Source organism: Sturnus vulgaris, chromosome 5, assembly GCF_052056855.1.
Source record: "Sturnus vulgaris isolate bStuVul1 chromosome 5, bStuVul1.hap1, whole genome shotgun sequence".
Classification (NCBI taxonomy): Eukaryota; Metazoa; Chordata; class Aves; order Passeriformes; family Sturnidae; genus Sturnus; species Sturnus vulgaris.
Window position 1 is genome coordinate 4014641 of NC_142247.1, and position 22786 is coordinate 4037426.

The 22786-nt window shown below is 43.3% G+C and overlaps 1 protein-coding gene across 2 annotated transcripts in view; it reads right to left on the reverse strand.

The window, feature by feature from the left end:
• The window catches only part of ADIPOR2 (adiponectin receptor 2), a 44574-nt gene extending 28384 nt beyond the window's left edge, over window positions 1-16190 (reverse strand). Inside the window, exon 1 of one of the 2 annotated variants that reach the window (XM_014870009.2) lies at window positions 16034-16190. The gene's annotated coding sequence lies outside the window, so the exon portion shown is untranslated. Of the gene's footprint in view, window positions 1-15668; window positions 15691-16033 lie in introns of those variants that run through there. The other variant, XM_014870020.2, reaches the window with a different exon arrangement.
• Between the last annotated feature and the right edge of the window lie 6596 nt (window positions 16191-22786).

Consider the following 22786-nt stretch of genomic DNA (forward strand, 5'->3'; position numbering starts at 1 on the left):
TGAAAATTCAGAATACATACTTTTAGCTACTGTCTCAAGGGCACCGAATTCACAAAACTCTTGGGTGAAGATGAAGAAACCAAAGTATTTGGAGCAGGCACTAAAATCCAGAGCTAGACCACGAAACTGAGGTTATATTCCTTCTACCCCTCTACAGAGAGAATCTTTGAATGGGAATGTAAAGGGCACCAAGACAGCAGCAATCCAGAGGCACAAGCAAACACCTATCCTTCCTCCTAGGACGCCTGAGTTTCAATCTCTAAAAACTGCATCAAGAGCTTTTCCTGCTCAAGAAAATGCTCCAAGGCCTGGAGCAACTGTACAAAACCAAACACTGCAGCCCTGTTTTTAAAACCAAAGAGAAATATGCACGTTTCAGGCTGCAAACTTCCAACAGCAAATTATTAGGACAGCTGCCTTCAGTGCTTCTTACTGGCCTGCGTGGACATGTCTTCATTTAGATGCCATCACTGCAGATTTAAAGTCTGGCTGGTGCCCAGAGGGGGCAGCTCCACTTTCCCCTGTTTGGGCAATAAACAGCTCCACTGCTCCCAGAGGCACTCTGGGATGTTTGTCACAAGCCCTTCCAGGTGACTGTGGAAAAACATTGATCAAGGGAGGGGAATGAGATCATCCTTTGCCACCAAAGACGCAAATGCTGTCAAACACTGCACTGGCTCAAAGCTCTGCTGGGGAAACAGCGTGGACAAGGGGGCAAAGGGCAGCATCCCACCCCCAAACGTGTAACTAAATATTATAGGCAGTATTTTCCCAACCTATGAAAAACTGGCAGTTATCTGTTGGCCCCGACCTTTAATTGTTATAAAGGCACACACCATGGCCTCTATTACAATCTACTGACCAGGGGCAGACCAGACCTGGCACAGCAAACCAGACACCTTATTAAGATCACTAATTTTAATAGAGGCCACAGTAAAAAGCTGACACTCTTCCCAGTTTTTGGAAGTACATGCTCTCTAGTTTTATTGATAATCTTGATAAGGTTCACTCGTGAGGTTTGAGCTTGCTCATCAGTGTTTTGTTTAGTGGCCGACAGGTTTGGTTTACAAAATGCTTGCATTCCCATATCAGTAAAAAAACAAGAACGAAGCAAAGTTACTGCTTCACTCGCCCTCAGAAAAGGCATCTCTTCAGCTGAAAGCAGCACATGCCCCTCTCCTCAATAGCCACAATGTTGTTTTGCTACAAGTCAGACAACTAAAAAGTTGCTACTTTTCTGTAGCAAAAATGCTACAAGAACACTGTAGAAATAGCATTCACATCCACAGAATTGTATCAGTCCAGGATCAAAAAAATGGTGCATCATCTTTCAGATTCCTTCCTAAAGAAGCAGACTCACCATAACTAGGCTGCATCTAATTTATGCCAATTAGAAGCAGATTTAGTCATGTGGCTGAAGTTCCACGTAAGACCAGGTAAAGCTACTTATTAATTACTTTACTTCCTTAATGCAATAGCCAGAGAATAAATTCAGGTTTAAAAGACAAATATTGTTGAGAATTAGGAAAAGCTGATGTGAACATTTAGTTTCCTCTATATTTAGTGCCACTCCCTCAGATACAAATTTTTTTCCTGGTAACATAGTTCAAAATCATCTTGAATTCTGAAACAAGACCAAGGACACTGATACTGTAAGACACCACTGATGCAATTTAAAAGCAGAAAGGTTAAGTTAATCCTTTACTTTTTACTATCATATGACTAAGGAGAGATTTCAAAACATCCAAAGTCTACTTGTGAGAATACTGCTAAAATGAGGTAGGGTTGTACCTTGAACTCAAAACACATCTGTAGATCCTAGACCTAAAGACTCACACAAAACGTCATCTTGCTGTGGTTTGTTTGACCAAAATACTTTCTGCTGGTACCACTGTGTTCCTCACAGAGGTTTTTGCTGGTGTCTGTGGTCTAACCAGTACAGCCATCCCAGTGCAAATTCTAAGTCTGAAACAGTTTAAGATCATAAATATGTTTCATGTTAACTCACAAGTAATCAGGAAGCATTTTGTGAATATACATGTTAGGTGTTTTTCATGACTTAACACCACTTACTGGTGCATTCAGACAACCATTTTGAGACAGAAGGTTGTAGTGTGTGATCCACATCTCTTTCAACTCAAAAAAAACTAAAAAACCTTCAAAAGCAGAAAAGCCCCACAAACACACAATGGAGTTGAGGAAAAAAACCTGCAAATGAGCTGGGCAATGAGGAGCACCTACCTTTAATACCTTCGGTGCAAAAAATATATCGTGTCCCTACTCTGAAGCATGCATTTGCCACCCACCCTTTGTAACAGAGCTACACTGTTTCATAAGTACAACGAGGACTGGCTGTAACATTGGACTGGTGACTACGAGCACCATTATAGGAAAATAAAGATTATTTTTTCTATCAAACTATTTACAGAAGATCATTTACAACATGAAACTCCAGCAACAGCAGATTTAGCAAAAAATTCCTCAAGGGAAACAGACACAAAGTTTACAATTACAAAACCCTCTTATTACAAAGCAGGAATAAAGGCTTAATTTCACATAAACAGAAGAAGTTGGACATCCAGGTTGCCTTAATCATGGGCAGAATAGAGCATTTACTCTAATTATGAAATTGTGACATTCAGGGATCTGGGGACATGGAAGGAGGGGAAAACCATAACCTTGCAGCCGTGTAAATGCAGCAATGCCAGTACCAGCCCAAGCCCATGTGCTCCATATGGAGCCACAAGGGCAGGACTGAGGTTTATCAGGCTTTCTCTGCAAGAACAGCAGCTTTTCTAACCAGCCTAGATGCCATTTACTTTTGTTTACCGTGGTGTGATATAACCTCTAGTTATATTCCACAGAAAGAGGAATTTGCAGTGATGTTGAGAAATGACAACAGCAGAGGAGCAGGATGCAGTGCACAGGAGTACAGGCATGGGATATGAAATAGGACACAGCCTTGCCACCAGGAGACCCCCACAGCTAAAGAACTCATTAATGCACAGTCAAAAAATGCAGACCTGTTGCTGGGCAAATCTGGCTTTAGGGGCAACAAAGAAATTGTAACTAGCACAAAGGCATTGTAACATACATAAAGGCCACCATATATAATAAATTCAGAGATAACCTGAAGCTTTAGACCAATGAAGAAAAAAAAAAAGAGGAATAAAAACATATTAGCAAAGATACCAAGGAAACTCAAGTGGATCCTACAGAGAGGAAAAAAGAAACAGGCAACATCAACATCATACTCCTCCCAACACGAGTCCTAGGGCTGATAACCTGTTACCCTATCCAAAGCTGCTGCCCTAAAGACCCAGAGCAGCAATGGAAGGGTGAAAATAAATCCCAAAGAAGGGACAGAAACCAAAAAGCCCATGTGTTACAATTTTAGCTGTGTTTGGCAACATTTCTGTGTATGTAACTGCAATGTTCTTCCTAGAATCATTAGTCAGATGTTCATAAAGAAAAATTGAGTCACACTGTTAAGATTTCCATTGTACCAGCAATAAATTCTTGGCCTTGCTTGCATGCATGTTACTTTTATAAGCAGACACATGCACAAGGGGTACTTCCTCTTTGACCATAAACAAGAATATAACAGCAAGGGAGAAGGAATGCAAGACTCCATCCATTGTTGTCTTCAAAGTGTTACAGGAAAATTACAATAGAATAACAAAAACAGCCCCAGGAGAAACAACCAAATGGGCCACCTGAACTGGTAACATTCTCTGCCCAGAGAGGGAACTCTGTGCTGGGGTGACCTGTCAGTGCTGTTTTCCACCTAAGGGCCTTTCATACATATATACACCTTCCTATAATAGCACCTAAACACAAAACACTGAGCCTGGCATTCACTGTCTGTGCTTTCTGACTGCAGAAAGAATCTCTAGGTATCATAGGAGACACTCCATTTCTTTAAGAAACCTTAAGAACAGGAAGGAAACATGGCTGAGTCGATAAGTCTTCACGATCTTACAAGCAGGAAGGGTAAGAATTTCAGTTTATTTGCTGGAAAAGGGCCCAGACAGAACATGAGCAGAAAGCAAGAACTGGGTCAGCAAACTACTGAATAGTTATTTGTCCTAGTTTTCAAATACTTACTGAAGGTGTTCTTGCCCTAGCCCAACTGCATCTGTAAAAGGCATTAACAGATGTAGAACTACACAGATAAACTGTTCTGGAAAGAAGAAAAAATACCTTAGGCTGACACAACACCTATTGTCAATGGAGCTAGCAGATAAAGGATCTCTTTCTAGGACAGGTTTGTTCTCTCTCTGTAAGAAAAAGAAGCTATCTAGTGTCATTTTGATGTGAAGACAAACTACCATATGCACAGGTGTGGCTGAGATGCAACACAGCTCTTTAGATTCACCTGATGGGCACAAGAGACACAAGCTAAGCTTCCCAGCAGATACTGAGTGCTACATACAAAAGCCAGCACTAATTTGTACACCAAAGATGTACTCAGCTGAGTTCTCTGCCTGAGAACTCCATACAGGTGGTCAGATCTGAACAGAGCAAAAATATCACCTTACCCACCTGCATCCCCAGGTACATCATTATGGAAAGCATGAAAGGTTCTTCCAGTATTGACAGCACAGTAGTGGCACTTATGATTTTGGAAAAAAAGGAAACACTGACAGGCTGTAAGTCCTAAGGAAAGTCAATAACCAGTGCTGTGAATTTAATACATTAGAAAAAGCAGAAGGAAAACCTTGGAGGACCTTTGACCTGCCCAGATAACCAGGCAAGGCCTGACGTGTGTAGATAAGCTAGCAGCTGAAGCTAAGTAAACAAGTAACATGTGAAACAAGCCTTGAACTTATGAAATACAAAATCCAGTATCTATTTTTAGTATGTGCTACTTAATGTGTAATAGTTTGTAAGTTTTACATCACATTTTACACATTTACTAAATTATTTGAAAGGTTTCCTTTGCGATAGGAAACCAGAAGTGACAAATCAAAACTGCAGTTAAGATTTCAACAGAGCACAAGGTTTCCTAATCTTTGTGCCTACAACAGCACCACTCCAAACAACAATAAGAAAAAGTGAAGATACCAACCACTGCCTAAGGTCACACAGAGTCAGATCAGGTTGGGCAACCTCAAACGCAAAGAAGTCGTTTCTGACACAGCAACAGGCAAACCTTGAAACTTTTTGCTACAGGATGACGATTCACAAGGAAAACGGACAAATATACAGGGTAAATCCATCAATGGATATTAAGCACATGAAGCTACCTTTAGCTCTAAAAATCTCTGAATACCAACGCATGTCTGTCTTATGTTGCTTGCACATTCATGCTTAGAAGCTATTTTCTTCCTTAGGGGATGGACATCCTCACTAAAAACTCCCTAAAAGAGCTCACTCTGAGGAAGGACAGCAAAGGGCCTAATACACACAAAGCAGGAAATAAAATTATTATGAGACAGAAAACAAAAAAGTTTGTAGAAAAATGGATGAGGGCTGAAACAGCAAATTTCCTATGCAGACTATGCAAAGCACCCTAAGAAAACCAACAGCTCCCCAAAGGCATCCAAGAAGCAAGCAGGCATTGCCCTGAGAGGCTCTGGCCAGAGACTTACATAAGAGGACAAGGGGACAGAAAAACCCCATGGCTGCCAGATTTCTGCCTCCTCCCCTGAATGGTCAGCTTGGCTGGGACTGGTAGGTGGCCCTGCAGCTTGGCCAGGCTTCAGACTCAAAGGGTACAACTAGAAAGGTCAGGGACAGAGCACAGTCAAAGGCTCAGCTGGAGGTGCTGCAATCTGGCACATTTGGCACCCACAGGTCAGAATTTCATCCAGCAGCCAGGGACACATCAGTGATCCGTGCCATGCCACAGCCAGGGCACAACTCTCCCACTCCCCATCACCTCAGCACCAGGGACACACAGAACCTGCTGAGCACAGCCAGCCCAAAGCTTCTCGGTCTCTCTGCTTCAGCGAGGTCTTGTCACTTGAGCATGGGTGACACACAGGGACAAGAAAACTGAGCAAGTGAAGCACAAGAACATGAAGATGTTTCTGCAGCAGGGCTCAGTGCACACAGGTGGGTGTCACACAGCCTGCTTGGACTGCACACAAGAGGCTGCTCTGAGAGTCTCAAGGGCAGAAGCCTAAGCAGCAACTCCACAATGAAGGCAGAATCCTGAGCCAGATATAGTTTTACTAGTTTATGTTATAGCTCTTCTGGAATTTCAAGTTTTGATGAAATTTGACTTAAAGAAATCAAAACACTCAGTGTGCCCTAATTTTTGTCTTACATACACATTAGATAAAATCTTTTAACTATGATTTTTAGCTTCTGTCAGGGAGTGTGTTTAAACTGTCACAAAGCAATCTGATGTCATTGATTTCCACTGACAAAAGTCAGAACAGTAGGTGCAAATGGAAAAGAAAAAACTAACCTAAAAAACCCCACTCCATACAAAAAAACCCAAAACCCAAATTCACAAAACTGAAAAACAAACAAAATAAACCCTTCAACAATTCACTGCTACAGTTTATCTCCTGAAGGGGAAAAGAATTACATCTTCCAGTCCTGTCTGTGACTGGTTTATATTTTCCTGCAGCTCACCTCAACAATCAACTCCAATTTGGAAGCCCCACTTGTCAAACCCTCACCCTGTTACAGAAATATCCAAATTCATTGTAAGCTTCATTTTTGAGAAGTACAAGATAGAGCAATGAAACAAATATCTTGTACATTCCACATGGAGTAACACACAGCAGTTATCTACAACACTGCAATAATTTTCCCCAGCACACCAAGTATTCCTGACTCTAATTTGTTACTGCTCTCTCACAAATAGCTGTGCTACCTGTGAGGAAGCAAAGACCAACTTCTCTCACCTCAAATTCTTCCCTGGTTCTTGATGCTTGTATTCAACCTTAGGAAGGTTACAGTCCAAGACTGCTACAAGAAAGATGTGTAATCAACATGAAGGCTGTTTCTCCAAGAAAACTAAAAATTAGATAATAAATTTAAATAGAGAGGAAAAAAAATCCAAAGTATATGTGTCCTATACAGCAGTTTGTAAACATTTACATCACATTCGATGACAAAATGCATGCCTACAACTAAATTAACATCCTTCCATTTTTGTAGGCTCACTCACCCAGATAACGTTGACTTAACTCCACACAGTTACAGCTAAATTCCATAAAGATGCATCAGCACAAAACCAAGGAAAGCAGGAAATTTTCAACCATCTCCACTATATCATTCTCTACAAAATGTTCAACTTAACTCCAGATACCGTATCTTATCCAAACTCTCTGCCAAACAAATCTCTGCCTCGGTACTTGTTAAAGCTGATTTATTACTGTCAAATACATTAATCTGCATGTTAATCTGCCTCAGGTCACCTGAAGTTAGTGAAAAGGGACCTTTGTCAAGCCATATAAAATGTTGCTTTTGGGAGTTTGAAATAAGAGCTTGGGAGAGATCCTCTATGACATAAATATTACAGCATGAAAACAGCAAGGAACGCAGAAGACTTTTCCTGTAATCCATTTCCATTTTCTCTGCTTCACTTCATGGCATGTTGTTAAAGCCTAAAAATTCCCCTAAATGAAGGCTGAGTTTATCTTAGGATCCTGTGTCGCTGGAGTTGTAAAGCACCAGCGTGACAGCTTCAATCTGACATTCACTGCACTCCAGTGGAGGAGGGAAGGCTTGTAATTTATACAACCTACTTCATCCATACTGCAAGTAGTACACAAGACAGAAAATCTGGCTCCAACATTACACACACTATATTATGTACAGTGAGTGCTGGTAACAATTCTATAGAAAGCCTTACATCCAACAGTATAAAACCTCCCCAGGCTTCCTTATTCAACAATTCCAACAGAAAGCAGAACTGGTTTTCACTAGCAGACCACTTGCTTCCTAATATAATCAATTCTCTAGACAACTAACCAGACGACCCAAGATTTCAGTACAAACCAATCAGAAGTTCAAAGGTGAATAAAGACTGTTGGGCAATCCCTGAAGAGAAGCAGTTTTAACATACACATCCTGCACGTTTGCTTAGCAACTGGATCACCATAAGCAGCACAATATATTGGTACTGGTGTATTACCTGTCACGTCCTCTGAAGAAGCAGTCTCAGATGCAAGCAGCAGCAATGAGTATATTCCCTGCCTTTCCTTTTTATGTTTGCAGAGTAATTAATTTTAAGTGCCAGTAATTCTCAATTGCTCCATCATTAGCATGACTAAATGTCATTCTATGGCAGGAATTATGCGACTATGCTTTGGTCAACCCCAAATACCACCACTGTTACCTGTGACTCTGAATGGTGTAACAAATAACTTGCTTATGAACTGTTCATTTATTACAAAGACATTACTTCCATTACTGTCCAATTCATGAGTCCCTTCAGCTTGAAATGAGAAAGTGTTACCTCAAAACAAGATCTTCAAGAAGGAAGCACTGAGCTTTCAGGAAGTTTTAATGTCTACATGTGACAGTCAATCAAAATGTAATGTGATTTTAGGTGGTAGTACAAGAACTACTGGACACATCACACCTACTGCTAAAAGAACAGGAATGTGGAATTGTGCCTTTTCGAGGATGGCCTTAGCCTACAGAAAAGACTCATGTGAGTCTTGCAGGCAGATAAGCCCTCAGGCACTTGTATAATAATGAACTATTGAAGCAGAGCCAAGACATGACTTTTCAGAGGAAAACAGTCATGGGTTCTGCGATCATGCTTTGCTTCTCACAATGACTACTGTGATGTGTAACAAGGGGCCGTTTGATCCAGTTAACCAATCCAGAAAAAGTCAGCTGGAAAGGGCTTGCACGAAGGAATGAAAAACTAATGTGCTTTGAGAGCATCTTGTACCACTTTTCCAACAGCATTTTAAGACTCTGCTGCTCCCAACCCAACGTGTGCCCCGGTTACTCACAGTCCTGCAGAGCTGTACTGCTACATCAATCCTGACCTTATCCGAGCATTTGAGATCGTGGAGTATTATCTCAGACAGTCTTGTACATCACCTCCCTTTGCCCTCACTGACCCCTACCCTGGAGTCCTTCCAAGTCAGTTGACACAACTGGCATTTTCAACAGCATCATGTGCTGCTTGGGTGCTTGGGACACAAACATCTATGCCAGGGCTCTGAAACTTGGTCAGCTTCTCTTGCTGTCCATCAAGGATAAGCTGAACTTAAAATTGAGTTTGCCTTCATGGCAGAATACATCCTACCCTTAAACTCTAGAGCATAGGTTCAAAGCTAAATTAGAAGAGTTTTACAGACAAAGTAACTAAAACCAATAGACACCTCCTCAGATACTTTAGCAACAAGCCACTTCCCACTGAATCAAAGATTTCTTTTGTAACCCAGAAAGTTTTAACATTTTATTACTGACCTTCTTTCTTTACAGTCCTGGTTGATATAAGAATGCCAGAATAAACACTTACAAAAAACCCTAACAGAGAGAAAGGAGGCTGCAGCAAATTATACTCTGTGTTTCTGGGGGATGATCTAAAAAGAGAACAAATAATTGGTATATATTTGTATTTAAATAATATCAAATGTATATTTAAATTTCCTCTTCTATATCAAAAATGCATTTGAAAATTGCCCCTTGACAAATACCTTACAAATCAAGTCTAAGCTACCTAGCAACTTCCTTCCCTGCATTAGTGAAGCTCGTGAAAAGGAAAGGATTTTTATAAAACATCTATTATTGAACTAATTTTGTAATGCTGCAGATTTCACATGGTTGCCAATTATTAAAACGTCACAGAGCAGGAAGTCAAAGAGCAGTTGCACTTAACCACAGACATTAAGATAACCATGACACAAGCCTTTTTCAGCATCCTCCTTCTAGCTTGGAATACATAAGGGTCAGAAAACCACTAAGTAAAGCTTTTGTTGACTTTGTTATGCTTTTCTCAACTCTCAGAACACTCACCTCAGAAAATAATCCATTTTGTTCCCCACTGAAGGTACAGCAGGCAGAAAGCCAATAGTTGGCACTTTGTCACACAGTTACTTTAATAAAAATTATGAATAGACTCTTACTTCTATTTCTACAATCATGTTCCATTAAAACAAAAAACTATTTGCCTAAAAGATTAATATTGAGAACAGCAGAACATTGCTGTGACCAGCCTTGCAATGCCATATGCCATTCTGGGAAATACACAGACACACAAATAATTCTTAAACTAACACAATTTGCAAAGCACATTGCTCTTCAGGAGCAAATTGGCTGTATCATCTCAAAAGGTCTGAAAGTACCAGATTGCACCACCACTAACTTACCTCTGCAGCTTTAGTATATGTCTACATGCCCACGATTTCCACCAGCCATGGAGACCAACACATAAATTTAATTTATGTGTTTTACTTTTCTTCTTTAGGGAAGAAAACAGAAAAAGTGAATCCTTCAGTTTAGACCAGGCAACTGCTCAGTCTCAGGAGCAGTCCACCAGGAAAAGCAGAATTCTTCATGACGAAACCATACCTAAGCTGTCAGCTGAGAGATGCTGAAATGCATGTGACTCTTCATCCCAAGTCCTACTAGCCAGCCACTTCCTTGTTCCTTGTTCCAAATGCTGAAATCCCTTTCCCTGCAGCTACAAGCCTGCCAGGACTCTCAGGACTGGGATGTAGCCAGGCTCAGCTATACTTCTCTTTGCACTGCATGGCTTTTTCAAACAGCTCCCACAGCTGTCTGGGGGACATAGATATGTTTCTAGTACAAGCAAGAGTTAAAGATTAACTTACAGAATTTTACCACCAGCTAAAGGAATTTTAGTATTCAGATTTAATTCAAGTAGCCAGTTGGATTTGCTTTCAAAAGACAGCTTTTACTGCTTCTATTCAACTATCTAATTTCCATCACAAGCTCTGCATTTTACAAAAACCAGCAACAATGTACAGATATATGTGATCTTGAAGTCCTTATCATGGTTACATTTCCCAAAATCTAGTATCACCTACCAAATAGTTTGAAAAAGAAATCAAAGGAGTAAAAGTAAGTGTCTTTAATGAAGTCTGCAGAATTACGTGAATACTTCATACAGCAGGAAGGCCCAAGGCTCATTCCCTCCAGGAACAGCCTGTTACTCAAATATCCATAAACATCCAATTTACTAACACACACTTATGACAACATTTTGAGAAAAATCAAACTTGACAAGTAAAAAACATTCATCAGTAAGGAGCTAAAACAGGAACCTCGCCAGAATGTTGTCACTAAAACACAAAAAAGGCCACTAAAGGCTCCTACCAGCAAAATGACCCTTATCTAGACGTTGTAGAACTGCTTAACACATCCAGTGATCTAAAAAAATTCCACAGCACATAAATTGCCATCCTCTACACCCAAACAGAACAGCACAATTGACCTTGGCTTTACACAAACAATGGCAGCCTCTGCAACCCTCTAAGCAGATGGAACCTACATGTTGGAGAAAAAGAGCATTTGATTTGGTTGAGAAAAAGGAAAACTGGATGAACAGATATGAGAAATGGCTTTGGTGTACTTGTGATAAAGCAGTCTAGTGACACCTTATCTCTGAATACATGCAGATGATCACAGATACTCTTAGAAAAACAACCATTCCACAACAACAAACCTCTTTGGCAGCGAGCTAGACTCTTACAGGATCTATTCAAATGCAGGCAACATTGTAGCATAATGACATCTAGATCTATCTGGTGTACCTTTGCTTTTCATCATTAAGTGAGAAACACGAACGTTTAGCATTTTGAGATAAAATACCAGCTGGAAGAAGAGAATAAAACAAGGGAAAAAAAAAAACAAGTAGCCTTTCCCGTAGCATGTTTGCAATGCACTTAAATGTGCTGGCAGAGCACTGAAATACCCACTTGGAATATTCAGATATGACTTTCAGCCCATTCTGCAAGTAAATTGTCTCCTCTCTTGCCTACTGCTGCCTAAAGGTACCTCAGAGCCAATGATTACAGCTCTGCCTGTTCCAACACTTTCCTCCTGTAAATAGTGCCTGACTATTTTCTGTTCTCACAAGGGCTTAATTAGTCCTGTTCACAGTGCTACAGCAGCTGGCACATCCCAGCAAACTCCATTGCATTTTCACAGCTATTGAAATCCATCTGAACCATGCAGAACATTTTTCCACACTAACAATTATGTGTCCTGTGAAATTTACATCCACCCATATGCCTGAAGACCCCTTTCTGCAGTCAATTTAACCACAGGACAGCTCTGAGATGTCCCAAAATCACTGACACACATGCAGTTCACAGAAGCCCAAAGAATCCTGCCTGGTCAGAAAAAGAGACCCTCTCCTCCACCAACAGAGCAGCAGAGACATGCAACTCCAGAATACGTGAGTAATCACGTTAAATCAGAAAGCAAAATGCTATTTAGACATAAAATATTTGCTTTTCATATTTCTAAGCACCTTAATTTTGCCAACTCATTTCAAGTTCCTTGCTATTTCTCACATCAAGTAGCAACCATAAGCTGTGTGGCACCTCCTTTCCTGGGAGAGGCTGCCTGCTTATCACCACACCAGCTGCCCCATCTCCATGTGGTGAGCAGCCCTCTGGAAACACAAAGTCTGTCAACCCTGTCCTGAAAGGGAACCTTGAGGTTCATCATCAAATTGGACTAATTTAACCATTGGGATAAACTTTCCAGAAAATATATGAAATCACTGGGTAAGTTCAGTTTTACAGTTACTTGATAGTAAAAGTCTGCATCCCTCACTCCACAACACAAAAGGCAGGAGGTTGTTCTCTTCGAAGTTCTGCAACAGGAACTATGTGAAAACAACTCACCTCCTGCTTCTTATTAGCTTACACACTGACCTGCAACATCCTACTTCAAAAGTCAAATGTTCCAGTGGTAGGAACATATTCAAATAAATAAATGAACGTTAATAATGTCTTCGGAAATCAGTTTCCTGAAGAATCAGAACTAGCATCTTATTTGTTTCCATAATCTTAAGTTTTGAAAACCAGTTTCTGTGTTACACTTGTCTTGACAAACAGACAAGTTTCTGCTTTAAAAAGCAGAAGCAGACAGTCATCATGTTAAGCACAACCAGCTGAAATACTTGTAAAAAGACAAGGCATTTAAAACAAGTTCTATCAGAAAACAATAGTTTAAAATAATAGTCCTCCCCTTAAACACTGTCCCAAATACGTTTTCATAATCACCATCATTATCTTGTGCAACGTCTTTTCAAAATCTACCAATGCCGTCTGTCAGAAAATTCTCTGAATGACTCAGACAGACACTTTCAAATCATAAATACTCCAAACGGCTATTTCCATTTCAGAACTACTTCTGTTCAAGGATTTGAATTGCTGATGTAATAATAATCCAACGACCTCCTGAAGTTTCCTTACCAAGATTTTCATCATGCACAAATATCATGTCCACTGGCGAAAGCAAGCCTTGTTGCTTTGCACAGTGTCTTGGACAATATGGTTATGCAATCCCAAACTGTAAAACTTGCAAAATTTTTAGTGCCTAATATTGAGTATCTTTCATACATGAATGCTTGACACAGCTCCTTGAACACGCAACTGAAGACATGAGACAACAGCAGAGATCCAAGCATTAAAATCACTGGCATTACATGCCCCGCCAATTCCCATTAATTTTCCTTCATCACAGATCTACAGAAACCCTTGCCCAGAGCAAGAACAAGCTTTCCAAAGCCCAGCCTTCTAATCCTGCGTCCAGGAGTCAGGCTTCCAGTTTGAATCTCACCCACATTGCCAAAACCACTGGTCACTAGCCACTTGCCAAACTTGTAGCAATGTCACCAGCTCAAAAGCACCAACTCCAACCAATCCCACTCCATTAGGTCAAAGACTGGGGTAAGGGGGTGATGGAAAGCCTCACAGGTCTGGCTCTCTTGTCTCTTTAAGACAATTTAAGCTCCTATACCCATGGCATTTTAAATCTATATTTGAGAACATACATACAATACATAAGAACCCGTTGGAGAAATTTCATCATGAAAGGTTTTGCTTGAAGAAGTACACCAAAAATACACTCTTGTCCTTCACACCACATTATGTTTTCATATCTGATTTACGCTCAGAGAGCATCATTTTTAAAACCTGGGCTGGGTTGGGACGCAGCTTTTAGCTCCTCCATTACTTATTCTGATTCAGTTTTCCACATTAGCAACTATCCTCCATGGCTTTCACAGCAAAGCTGCCAACAACCTTATTCACACCCATATTTAGCTGTCAGCTCAGACAAGGGAATAATTTCTGTATTTTATCAACTGATCTTACACTTCCAACACAACAACAACCTTTTAAGTTGCCTACTTAACACACACTTATAGCTTTCATATAGGTTTAAGTGTCATAAAACAGATGAAGGCTCACACATTAACAATAAGTTATCCCTATAATGCAAAAACCACAGCATGAAATCTTCTTAACTGCAACTGGCTGGCAACCCTACAGGAAAAGAAAAAAACTAACTCAAAACACAAACTTCCTTTCTCCCATAAACAAGGCTAGGTCATAGCCAAAGATAACAAGGAGAACTGGCCATGTTTCATGATTGTGCTGCACCCATAACTCCATGACACAACGCCTACTTCTGTTGAGCACAAACATATTTTCCTCTGTTACAGCAGCTACTACAAATCTGAAGTAGTCTCAATAAGGTTCTGCAGCAAACAAGCACCTCCACACTGAAATACTACAAAAAGGCCTCTGAAATCTGAGGACTTTTACAACAATTCTGAGAGTGCTGTGCAGCTCTTCTCTTCCAGAACAGGCCTGTGAAGACCAGAGCTAGAATATGGAGCCAGAAATTCAATACTCCCTGACACTGACTACAGCAAGGGAGTAAAAAACAAGAGTTTAAATTACACTCTAAGACATCAACTCTTGAAACCAGATTATGCCAAGAAGGGTTTGCCCAGAGGGCCTAGCCAGTTTCATAAAATTCAATCAATTTTTAAAGATACATAAGACAATTCAGCTGCCTGAAAAAACTTCAATGCTGCAGGAAGAACACAAAGTTTCTTTAAACGAGGGGTAACATCTAAAAGCTTTTCTGCTGTGTGACAAGTGCATGATAGTTTACATAAACAAAGCGACAAAGCCCGTATGACAAAAAGGAAGTTATAATTTAATATTAATGGTTTTCTCAAAACAAATGCCCACACACCCACTGAAGCCACAAAATCAACTGACTTGTAAGGCTAAGACAAACACAAAAAGAAACTAACAGTGCTTGAAAACCCCAGCAAAGAACAGCAGCTGTCATCTCTTCTTTGTCTTCCAGGCGATTACCATATGTTTCAATGTCTTTGTTGTTCATCGCAAGCAAACAAGAGATGAATACCTGACTCTCTCGAGAAAAAAAAAACAACAACAGCAAAAAGTTTTTTTTAAAGTTTCTTCTGATGCCACTTGAGAATATCCAAACTGTGGTTACCCTAATATCAAGTATTTATATTACGTTATCTACTGTTGGTAACTGCAGTGTTTATAGACGTATGCACTTAAAAACACTCTGCTGGCAAAAAAAAAGGTTCTCGTACTGTGCAAGCAGAAGAATTATTATTTATATTGCCTCCGTAAGAAGATTTCAGGCGCAGCAGCAGATTTCCCTGCCCTGACAAGCAACAAGTGCACGGAAGGCAATAAACAAGACCCACTTACGGTGCTCTTGACCCACTTAGAGCGCTCCGCTGGCCTAAAGCCTCCTGCTGCACTGGGCGATGCCGCCGTGCCCCAGACGGAACCCGCTGCCCGCAGGCTCCGCTCGCCGCCCCGGCCGCCGCCCGCAGGCCCTAACCCGGCCCGGCCCGGCCCGGGCAGCGCCTCCGCCGCCTCCCGGCCCCGGCACCCCGGCTCCGCCGCCGGCCCCGCCAGCCCCGGCCGGCCCCGCCGCGCTCCCTCCCCTCCCGCCGCCCCGCACAGCGGCCGCACAGCCCGGGCGGGGATCCCCGGCCCCGCGGGCGGCGGCCGGGCCGCGCACACCCCGCGGAGCCGAGCGGGGCCGCGGCTCCCCGGCGCTCGCTCACCTGGCAACGGCCGGCGGAGGTGCTGCCACCGCCGCCCCCGTCCCGCGGCCGCCGCTGCCTCCGCCGCCGCCGCCGCCGCCCGCCCGGCCCGGCCGCCGCCTCCTCCGGCCCTACGGCGTCACCATCGCACGAGGCCGCCGCCGCCAATGCGGGACGCGCGGCCGCGGCTGCGCGCCCGGCGCCGGAAGGACGCGCGGCGGGCCCGGCCCGCCCCGGGCCGCTGCTCCGGGAGAGGCGGCGCCGCCGCCGCGCAGCCGCGCCTGCAGCGGAGCGGGGCCCGAGCCGCGGTTGTTCCCCTTGCCCCCCCCCCGGGAACGGGTTGGTGAGATCGGTGCGGAAAGAGGTCTGAGATACCGGGCCGATGTGTGGCCACCATGTTAGACCAGGGCACTGAGTGCCATGTCCACTCTGTCCTTAAACACCTGCAGGGATGGCGACGCCACCGGCTCCTGGGCGGCCCATTTGTTCTTCTGTAAAGAAGTTTTTACTGATGTCCAGCCTAAGCCTTTTTCAGACTCTGTGCTCTCGTCCTGTCGCTGTTGTCTGGGGGAAGAGCCCGACCCCCGCCTGGCTGCACCCTCCTGTCAGGGAGTTGTAAAGAGCCAAAAGGTGTCCCCTGAGCCTCCTTTACTCCAGGCTAAACACCCCCAGTTCCCTCAGCTACCCCTGGTAAAGCGTGCGTTCCAAACCCTCCACCAGTTTCATCGCCCTCGTCTGGACTAGCTCTAGCATCAAAAAGTTCCTCCTGAACTGAAGGGCCCAGAATGGGACACACGACTTGAGGTGTGGCCTTACTAGTACTGAGTACAGGGGGACAATCACTGCCCTGGTCCCGCTGGCCACATTCTTCTTGATCCGGGCCAGGATGCCATTGTCCTTCTTGGCCAACTGGGCACACTGCTGGCTCATGTTCAGCCGGCTGGTGACCAAAAGGGTCAACTCCCAGGTCCCTTTCCAGCTGGCTTTCCAACCACTCTGTCCCCAGCCTGTACTGCTACATGGGATTGCTGTGGCCAAAGAACGGAAGGGATTGGCAAAGAATGGAGTTTCCAGCCCCCAGCGATGGCCTCCGGGCTGGAGGGAGGTTCCACTTTTCACGGCTTCCTGTGTGCCCTGAGCAGACAGCAGAGCATCGCCCTCTCCTCTCAGAATCGGTGTCAGGGGAAACCCCAGCACTCCATGACAGAGGGGCCGCCTTTGTGAACAGCCCAGAGCCATCCAGGCACGGCATAATGCACAGCAGGGAAGGTTCTCAACAGAACAGGTAGCAGAAAGGACAAAAAGAATTATTATCAGCAGTTTTAAAGGCCCAAATAATAATAAACCCCCTGTTATAATACAATGATCATACCATGCTCATGCCCTCCATCCATCAGTCTTCTGCAGGACCTGAAGCTGTTACTAAAATGTCTTGTTTCTTAGCTTTGTTTAAATGACAGTGGTGCCAAGAGGATGGAGCCAGGCTCTTCTTGGTGATGCCAAGCAATAGGATAAGAGGCAACAGGCAGACACTGATGCACAGGAAATTCCACCTGAATATGAGGAAGAACTTCTTTACTGTACGAGTGACTAAGCACTGGAACAGAATGTCCAGAGAGGGTGTGAAATCTCCCTTTAGGGAGATATTCCAGAACCCTCTGGATGCAATCCTGTGCCCTGTGCTCTGGGATGGCCCTGCTCGAGCAGGGAGGTGGGAGCAGATGACCCTTCCAGCCTGACCCAGTCTGTGATTCTGTGATTCTGTGATTCTGTGATTCTGTGGTGTGCACATCCCCTGTATCCAGGGCAGCCAGAGAAGGATGAAGAGGCCCCACTGGACAGGGCATGGCACGGGGCAGGGAGGCCATAGCTGGTACAAGACCAGAAGGATGATGAAAACCAGACAGTGTTCCCAGGCCCGATGTCACAGGAGGCACCTGGGGAGCCTGGCTCGGGTGACACAGCCCAAATGCTGTGTCTGGTGTAGAGGCACAGAGGGGGAGCACCAAAGAGAACAAGAACTTGCCCTGTTAAGGAATGGGAAGTGTTGGCTGAGCAGCAGGAAAACCTATGTGACGTGGACATTTCACCTCCCAAAATAGTGTCCTTGGGGAAAATGGTGGAAACCCTACACCTGCGTGTTTTACAGTGTGACCAGTCAAAACACGAAAGGAGCACTGCTCTGTTAAAGGACAATCTTAGCAATTGCCAGGGAGAATAACTGGATGATTTGGAGAGCCTGTCTGTAATTTGTGTGGCTCTATGTACTTTAATGCTTTGCTGAGCCACACTCCAATCAGTACACTTGTCTCCACACCCAGAAATTTTAGCTCATACCAGTAAGTGTGAATGAGATAGTTAATGAAAGCAAAATTATCCCTATAAATTAATATTTGAGTTGTTTTGATCCCTAATACCCACAGAAAATAAATACATCCTGCCCATTCCTTAAAACTGTTTATAAAACTATGATTCCCTATTGTCTCCTTTAAAATATGTCCCATCTCACACATTCATTAAAGTTTTTGTTATTGTGAAGGGAGCAAGGTAGTACTGAACACTACAGTTGCACTCTTACACGAATTTACAGTTTCTCTCATCAATCAAAATGTATTTTGACAGCCACTGGGCAGCAGCATGAGGAGCAGCAGCTGCAGTGGCTGCTCCAGCTCCACCCCGTGCCTGTCAGATGAAGTATTTCCTGCCCTGTCTTTCAGGATTTCTTCTGTAAAATGGTTCTAATGATTTAAAAATATTTTGAGCTTCATTGACGAAAAATATATGTAAAAACTGCATGTCATTTTCATCTGTCATTTCCTGTCACCATAACTTAACATGTGCGCAGCCAATTAAGAGGGAAAATGAGATAGGAATACTGATTCAATAAATATTAAATAAAAGTAGTTTATTCTGGTTCAAGAGCCCGGAAATCAAAAAGCAAAGCTGTGCCCTGCAGTACAGCAAAACAAATTTTCAAAAACAGAGTTATGTACTGCCTGGGCATTCGCAGATTCCTAGAAAACGTAGCAATAATAAAATGTTCATTGCCTTAATTCCTTCAGAATGTGTTTGTGCTATATACACAGCCCTGTGATTTGTGGAAGTTGGCAGGTCATTACTGGTTAACTCTGTTGTTCCCAAGCAAGAGAAAACAAATTTGCCTGTGGCAAATGAAACTGAGACCTGCCAGAATCATCACAGTGAATTGCAAAGAGCTGCCACTCTAAAAAACTGGTCTAGGTGTTTGCTCAGGCCAAGATGATGCTAAGTGCTTGTGCAGTTCCTTGAGGCTGTGGACAAGACTGGGTTACCATTAGCTCCAACAGTGTGGGACTACCCCACATCTTTTCATTTTTTTCCTCTAAAGGCGGTGTTGTCCTTGCATGGTAATGCCCCATCCTGCCCATCCCGCATAATCTCGACGTTTTGGGAGTCTTGTGAAGGGCTGACACACGGATATGGCACTCTAGGAAGAGCCACAAGACAGATGATGATTCAGAATAAAACTGCCTCTGGGCAAGGAAGAGCCTGGACCTTTTTTTTTTTTTTCTCTCCAGGATGCGTGTTACTGCTGCAAACCTTTAAACTGCTCATCTCTGTTGGCTAAAACATACCTGAGCAGCTCCCTTCTGAAGCCCCCAGGACTGCTGCCAGGATGTGACAGCAGTGATGGGAAAAGGGCCTGGGTGAGGTCCTGCAACGTCCCCCACTCCCAGCCAAAAAAAAAAATTTAAAAAAAAAAAAAGAGTCTCCCTCTCGTCCCAAATCACCAGGGGCCCGACCCTCACCACACACTCAGTCCCACTGCTGAAGACTGGTGCAGCTGGAACAGCTGCCAGTACTGGAAGTTGGGGGGAGCTTCAGAGCCAGCTTGCATTGGGTGGGTGACATGGAGAGCTAACTGTGACACTTAGGGCAGGTGTCCAATTCGAGTGTCACAGGGCAGTATTTAGTAGTTCCTTTTATGGCTGCTGCATTTTATCACTGCTCACAGGGAGAGCTCCTGACCCTGCTTGATCCCCCTTTCTCTCTTTCTATCTTCAAGGAAATGCTATCATGTAGGTTCATACATTTTTTAATTCTGATGCAAAAAAAAAAATATATATATATATCTCAACTGTCATTTAAACAGGGCTAAGAAACAAGATATTTTATAATGGATGGAATACGAGTGTGCTGTGATCATTTTTTCCTACTGGGGGGTTTATTATTTTTATTTGGGCATTTACAACTGCTGATCATGATTCGTCTTTTCTAGCAGGTGTTCTGTTGGGCACAGAAATGTAACCTTTGCTTATCTTTGAGCTGGTTATATTTAGACTTCAGAGCTGGTATGCTCAGGAGGTGGCCCAGTCCCAAAGCCTGGAGCTGGGACAGGCTACCCACTCGACAGTGTCAGCATCCACAAGCCTTTGCACACAGGGTGTTGGTGCCAGGGAGTCAGAATATGGCCAGGATACACATCTGCACCAAGGGGATGGGATGCATCTCTGTGTCCCACGGATTAAACACAGCCAGAGTCTGCCTGTGAGAAGAAGGGGATCTGATATTTTGTTCACATCTGCCATGTGTCTGTCCTATGATAGTTCCTTCACAGCCTGCCCTTCAGTGAACCTCACTTCACAGAGTATCTGCTAGAAACTATTTAACCTGAAATGTAGTTAAACAAAAGCTAAATGAAAGTTAATGACCATATAAGCATCTGATTCTGGAAAAGCCTTGTGACAGACACTTGAGAAATGCCCTGTAGTCACTGGAAGGTATTTCCCAAGGTCTCCTTGGGATGTTCTGTAGCTGTGTCAGCAGATGAAAATACTGTCTATATTTCTGTAGCCACAGGTGATGAGGAATTGCTCCCACAGTGTAATTTAAACCTACTAGGCTTCTCCCTGGATGGGGTCAAGTGAGCAGAGACTGTTTGATTTCATATGACTGAAAAATATTTGCTTCATTTGTGCTTTGTCAGGGTCCATAGGGAACAAACTTTGGTCCATATATAAAGTGTAAGTTACACCAAGGCTGCATGTCTGGATTCAACGTGGCTGTTTCCTGAATTGCAAAAGGCAGCAGCTGCTCTGCTACTTTGAGCTCTGTGCAGGCACAGACATTTTGGGGACAAAGAATGGGAGCCTCCAAATTATTCAAGTGGCCTGAAGTTCAGCAGTGTTAAAAGGTTCGTTTAAATTTTCTCACAACCCTGCCACCTTCTTTTTTAGCATGATGAATGTCAACTGAAAGCTCCTGTTCAGGGATCAGCTATTGCTTAGCTTACCTTGCAGCAGAGCATACTGAGGCCTCATTCATTCCCACTCTAACTTAGGCAGTAGTTGCCAGCTGGAAAATGATGACAGATTTGCATCCTGTTCTGCTCCGTTTAGGAGCCCATGTTCACTGACTTGCAGTAACAGTATATTTGCATAGTGCCTTTAAGCCCAAAATATTTTAGTTTTACATGACTTAAGGGTGGCCATTTCTATCAGCCTTGAAGTGCAGCGACTTCAGGGTTGGAATGTGGCAGGCAGTTACCAGCCCACAGTATATAATAGTGTACTGTGTGAGTATCTTATCCATATGAAACTGCAGACAGAATTAGAGCAGGCAGAAACCAGGTTGACCTCCCTAAGCCTTACTTTAGCTACAAGATCTTCAATTGCCATAAATAAACAAGCCCTGAGCTGACCTCTCTTGTGTGGCACAATCCTTCCTCCAGCATTGTGCCAGAATAATTCTTTGGTGTTACAGAGCCTCCAAGGCTTCTGCTGAGCCCCCCAGCAACCCCCTCCAATCCTGCAAGGTGCAGCTGAGCCTCTCTGTGCCCAGCTGAGTGTCCCCACACAATGTGGGTACAGCTGTCTGCCTGCCAAAGTTAATGAGCAGAGAACTCAATTAATTATGCCTTCAATTAAACCTTTTTCCAGTCATATTTCTCAAAGATCTTTACAGAAAAAGGAGGTATCCTGCTCCTTATTTTATACAGAAGGAGGCTGGAGGCTAACATGCAAAGAAATTAAGTAACTGTTGGGGAATTACAAAGCAGATTATCATCAGAGCTCAGAATTAAGCTTAGCTCCCAGCCCCACACCCCTTTCTATCACTTTGTGCATCAAACAAGGCTCAACTTAAAATCCACCACTTTTTAATTTCCATGGGAAAGAAGCAGTTCTGCTGCAGCTTTCTGTTTTACTTCCTTTGGATTTGTATCAAGCCAATCTGGCCTTACTTTTATTTTACACTTACTACCACCCTATGGAGGTTCTTTTATGTGTGAGTGCCATTGAAATTAAGTTTGAAGCTAGAGTTTAGTGGGATCAAATTTTTGGATATAAAATTCACAGAAAATCTAGAATACTGAAACCCGGGTCTTGTGAAAAAAAAGGGGGAGGAAAGAAATCTAATGGTCACTTCTCTCCTATCACTGTATGGTCCCAGTCCAATAGGAACTGCTGGCTCCAAGCAGGCTGCCAGAGGTCTGGAATGCTGGGACAAAAGGCCAAAACACATCTTTTTTTCCATCCAGACAACATTTTAGGTGGAAATAGGACATATCCAGGGACACCAGATGAATAGCAGCCCTAACAATGCCAACTTTTCTGCTCCCAGAGTTGTTTACACCCACAAAATTAATCGTGGTGCCAAACCGCAAGGAGGGTTGTGACTCCCTAAAATGTGTGGTCTTTATCAGAAAGGCCAGATGAAGTAATTTTGAACTATTAGACACATTAACAATGCCTGAGGGTGTCATACACAAAGAGCTGACACCTTCAAGCGCTGATA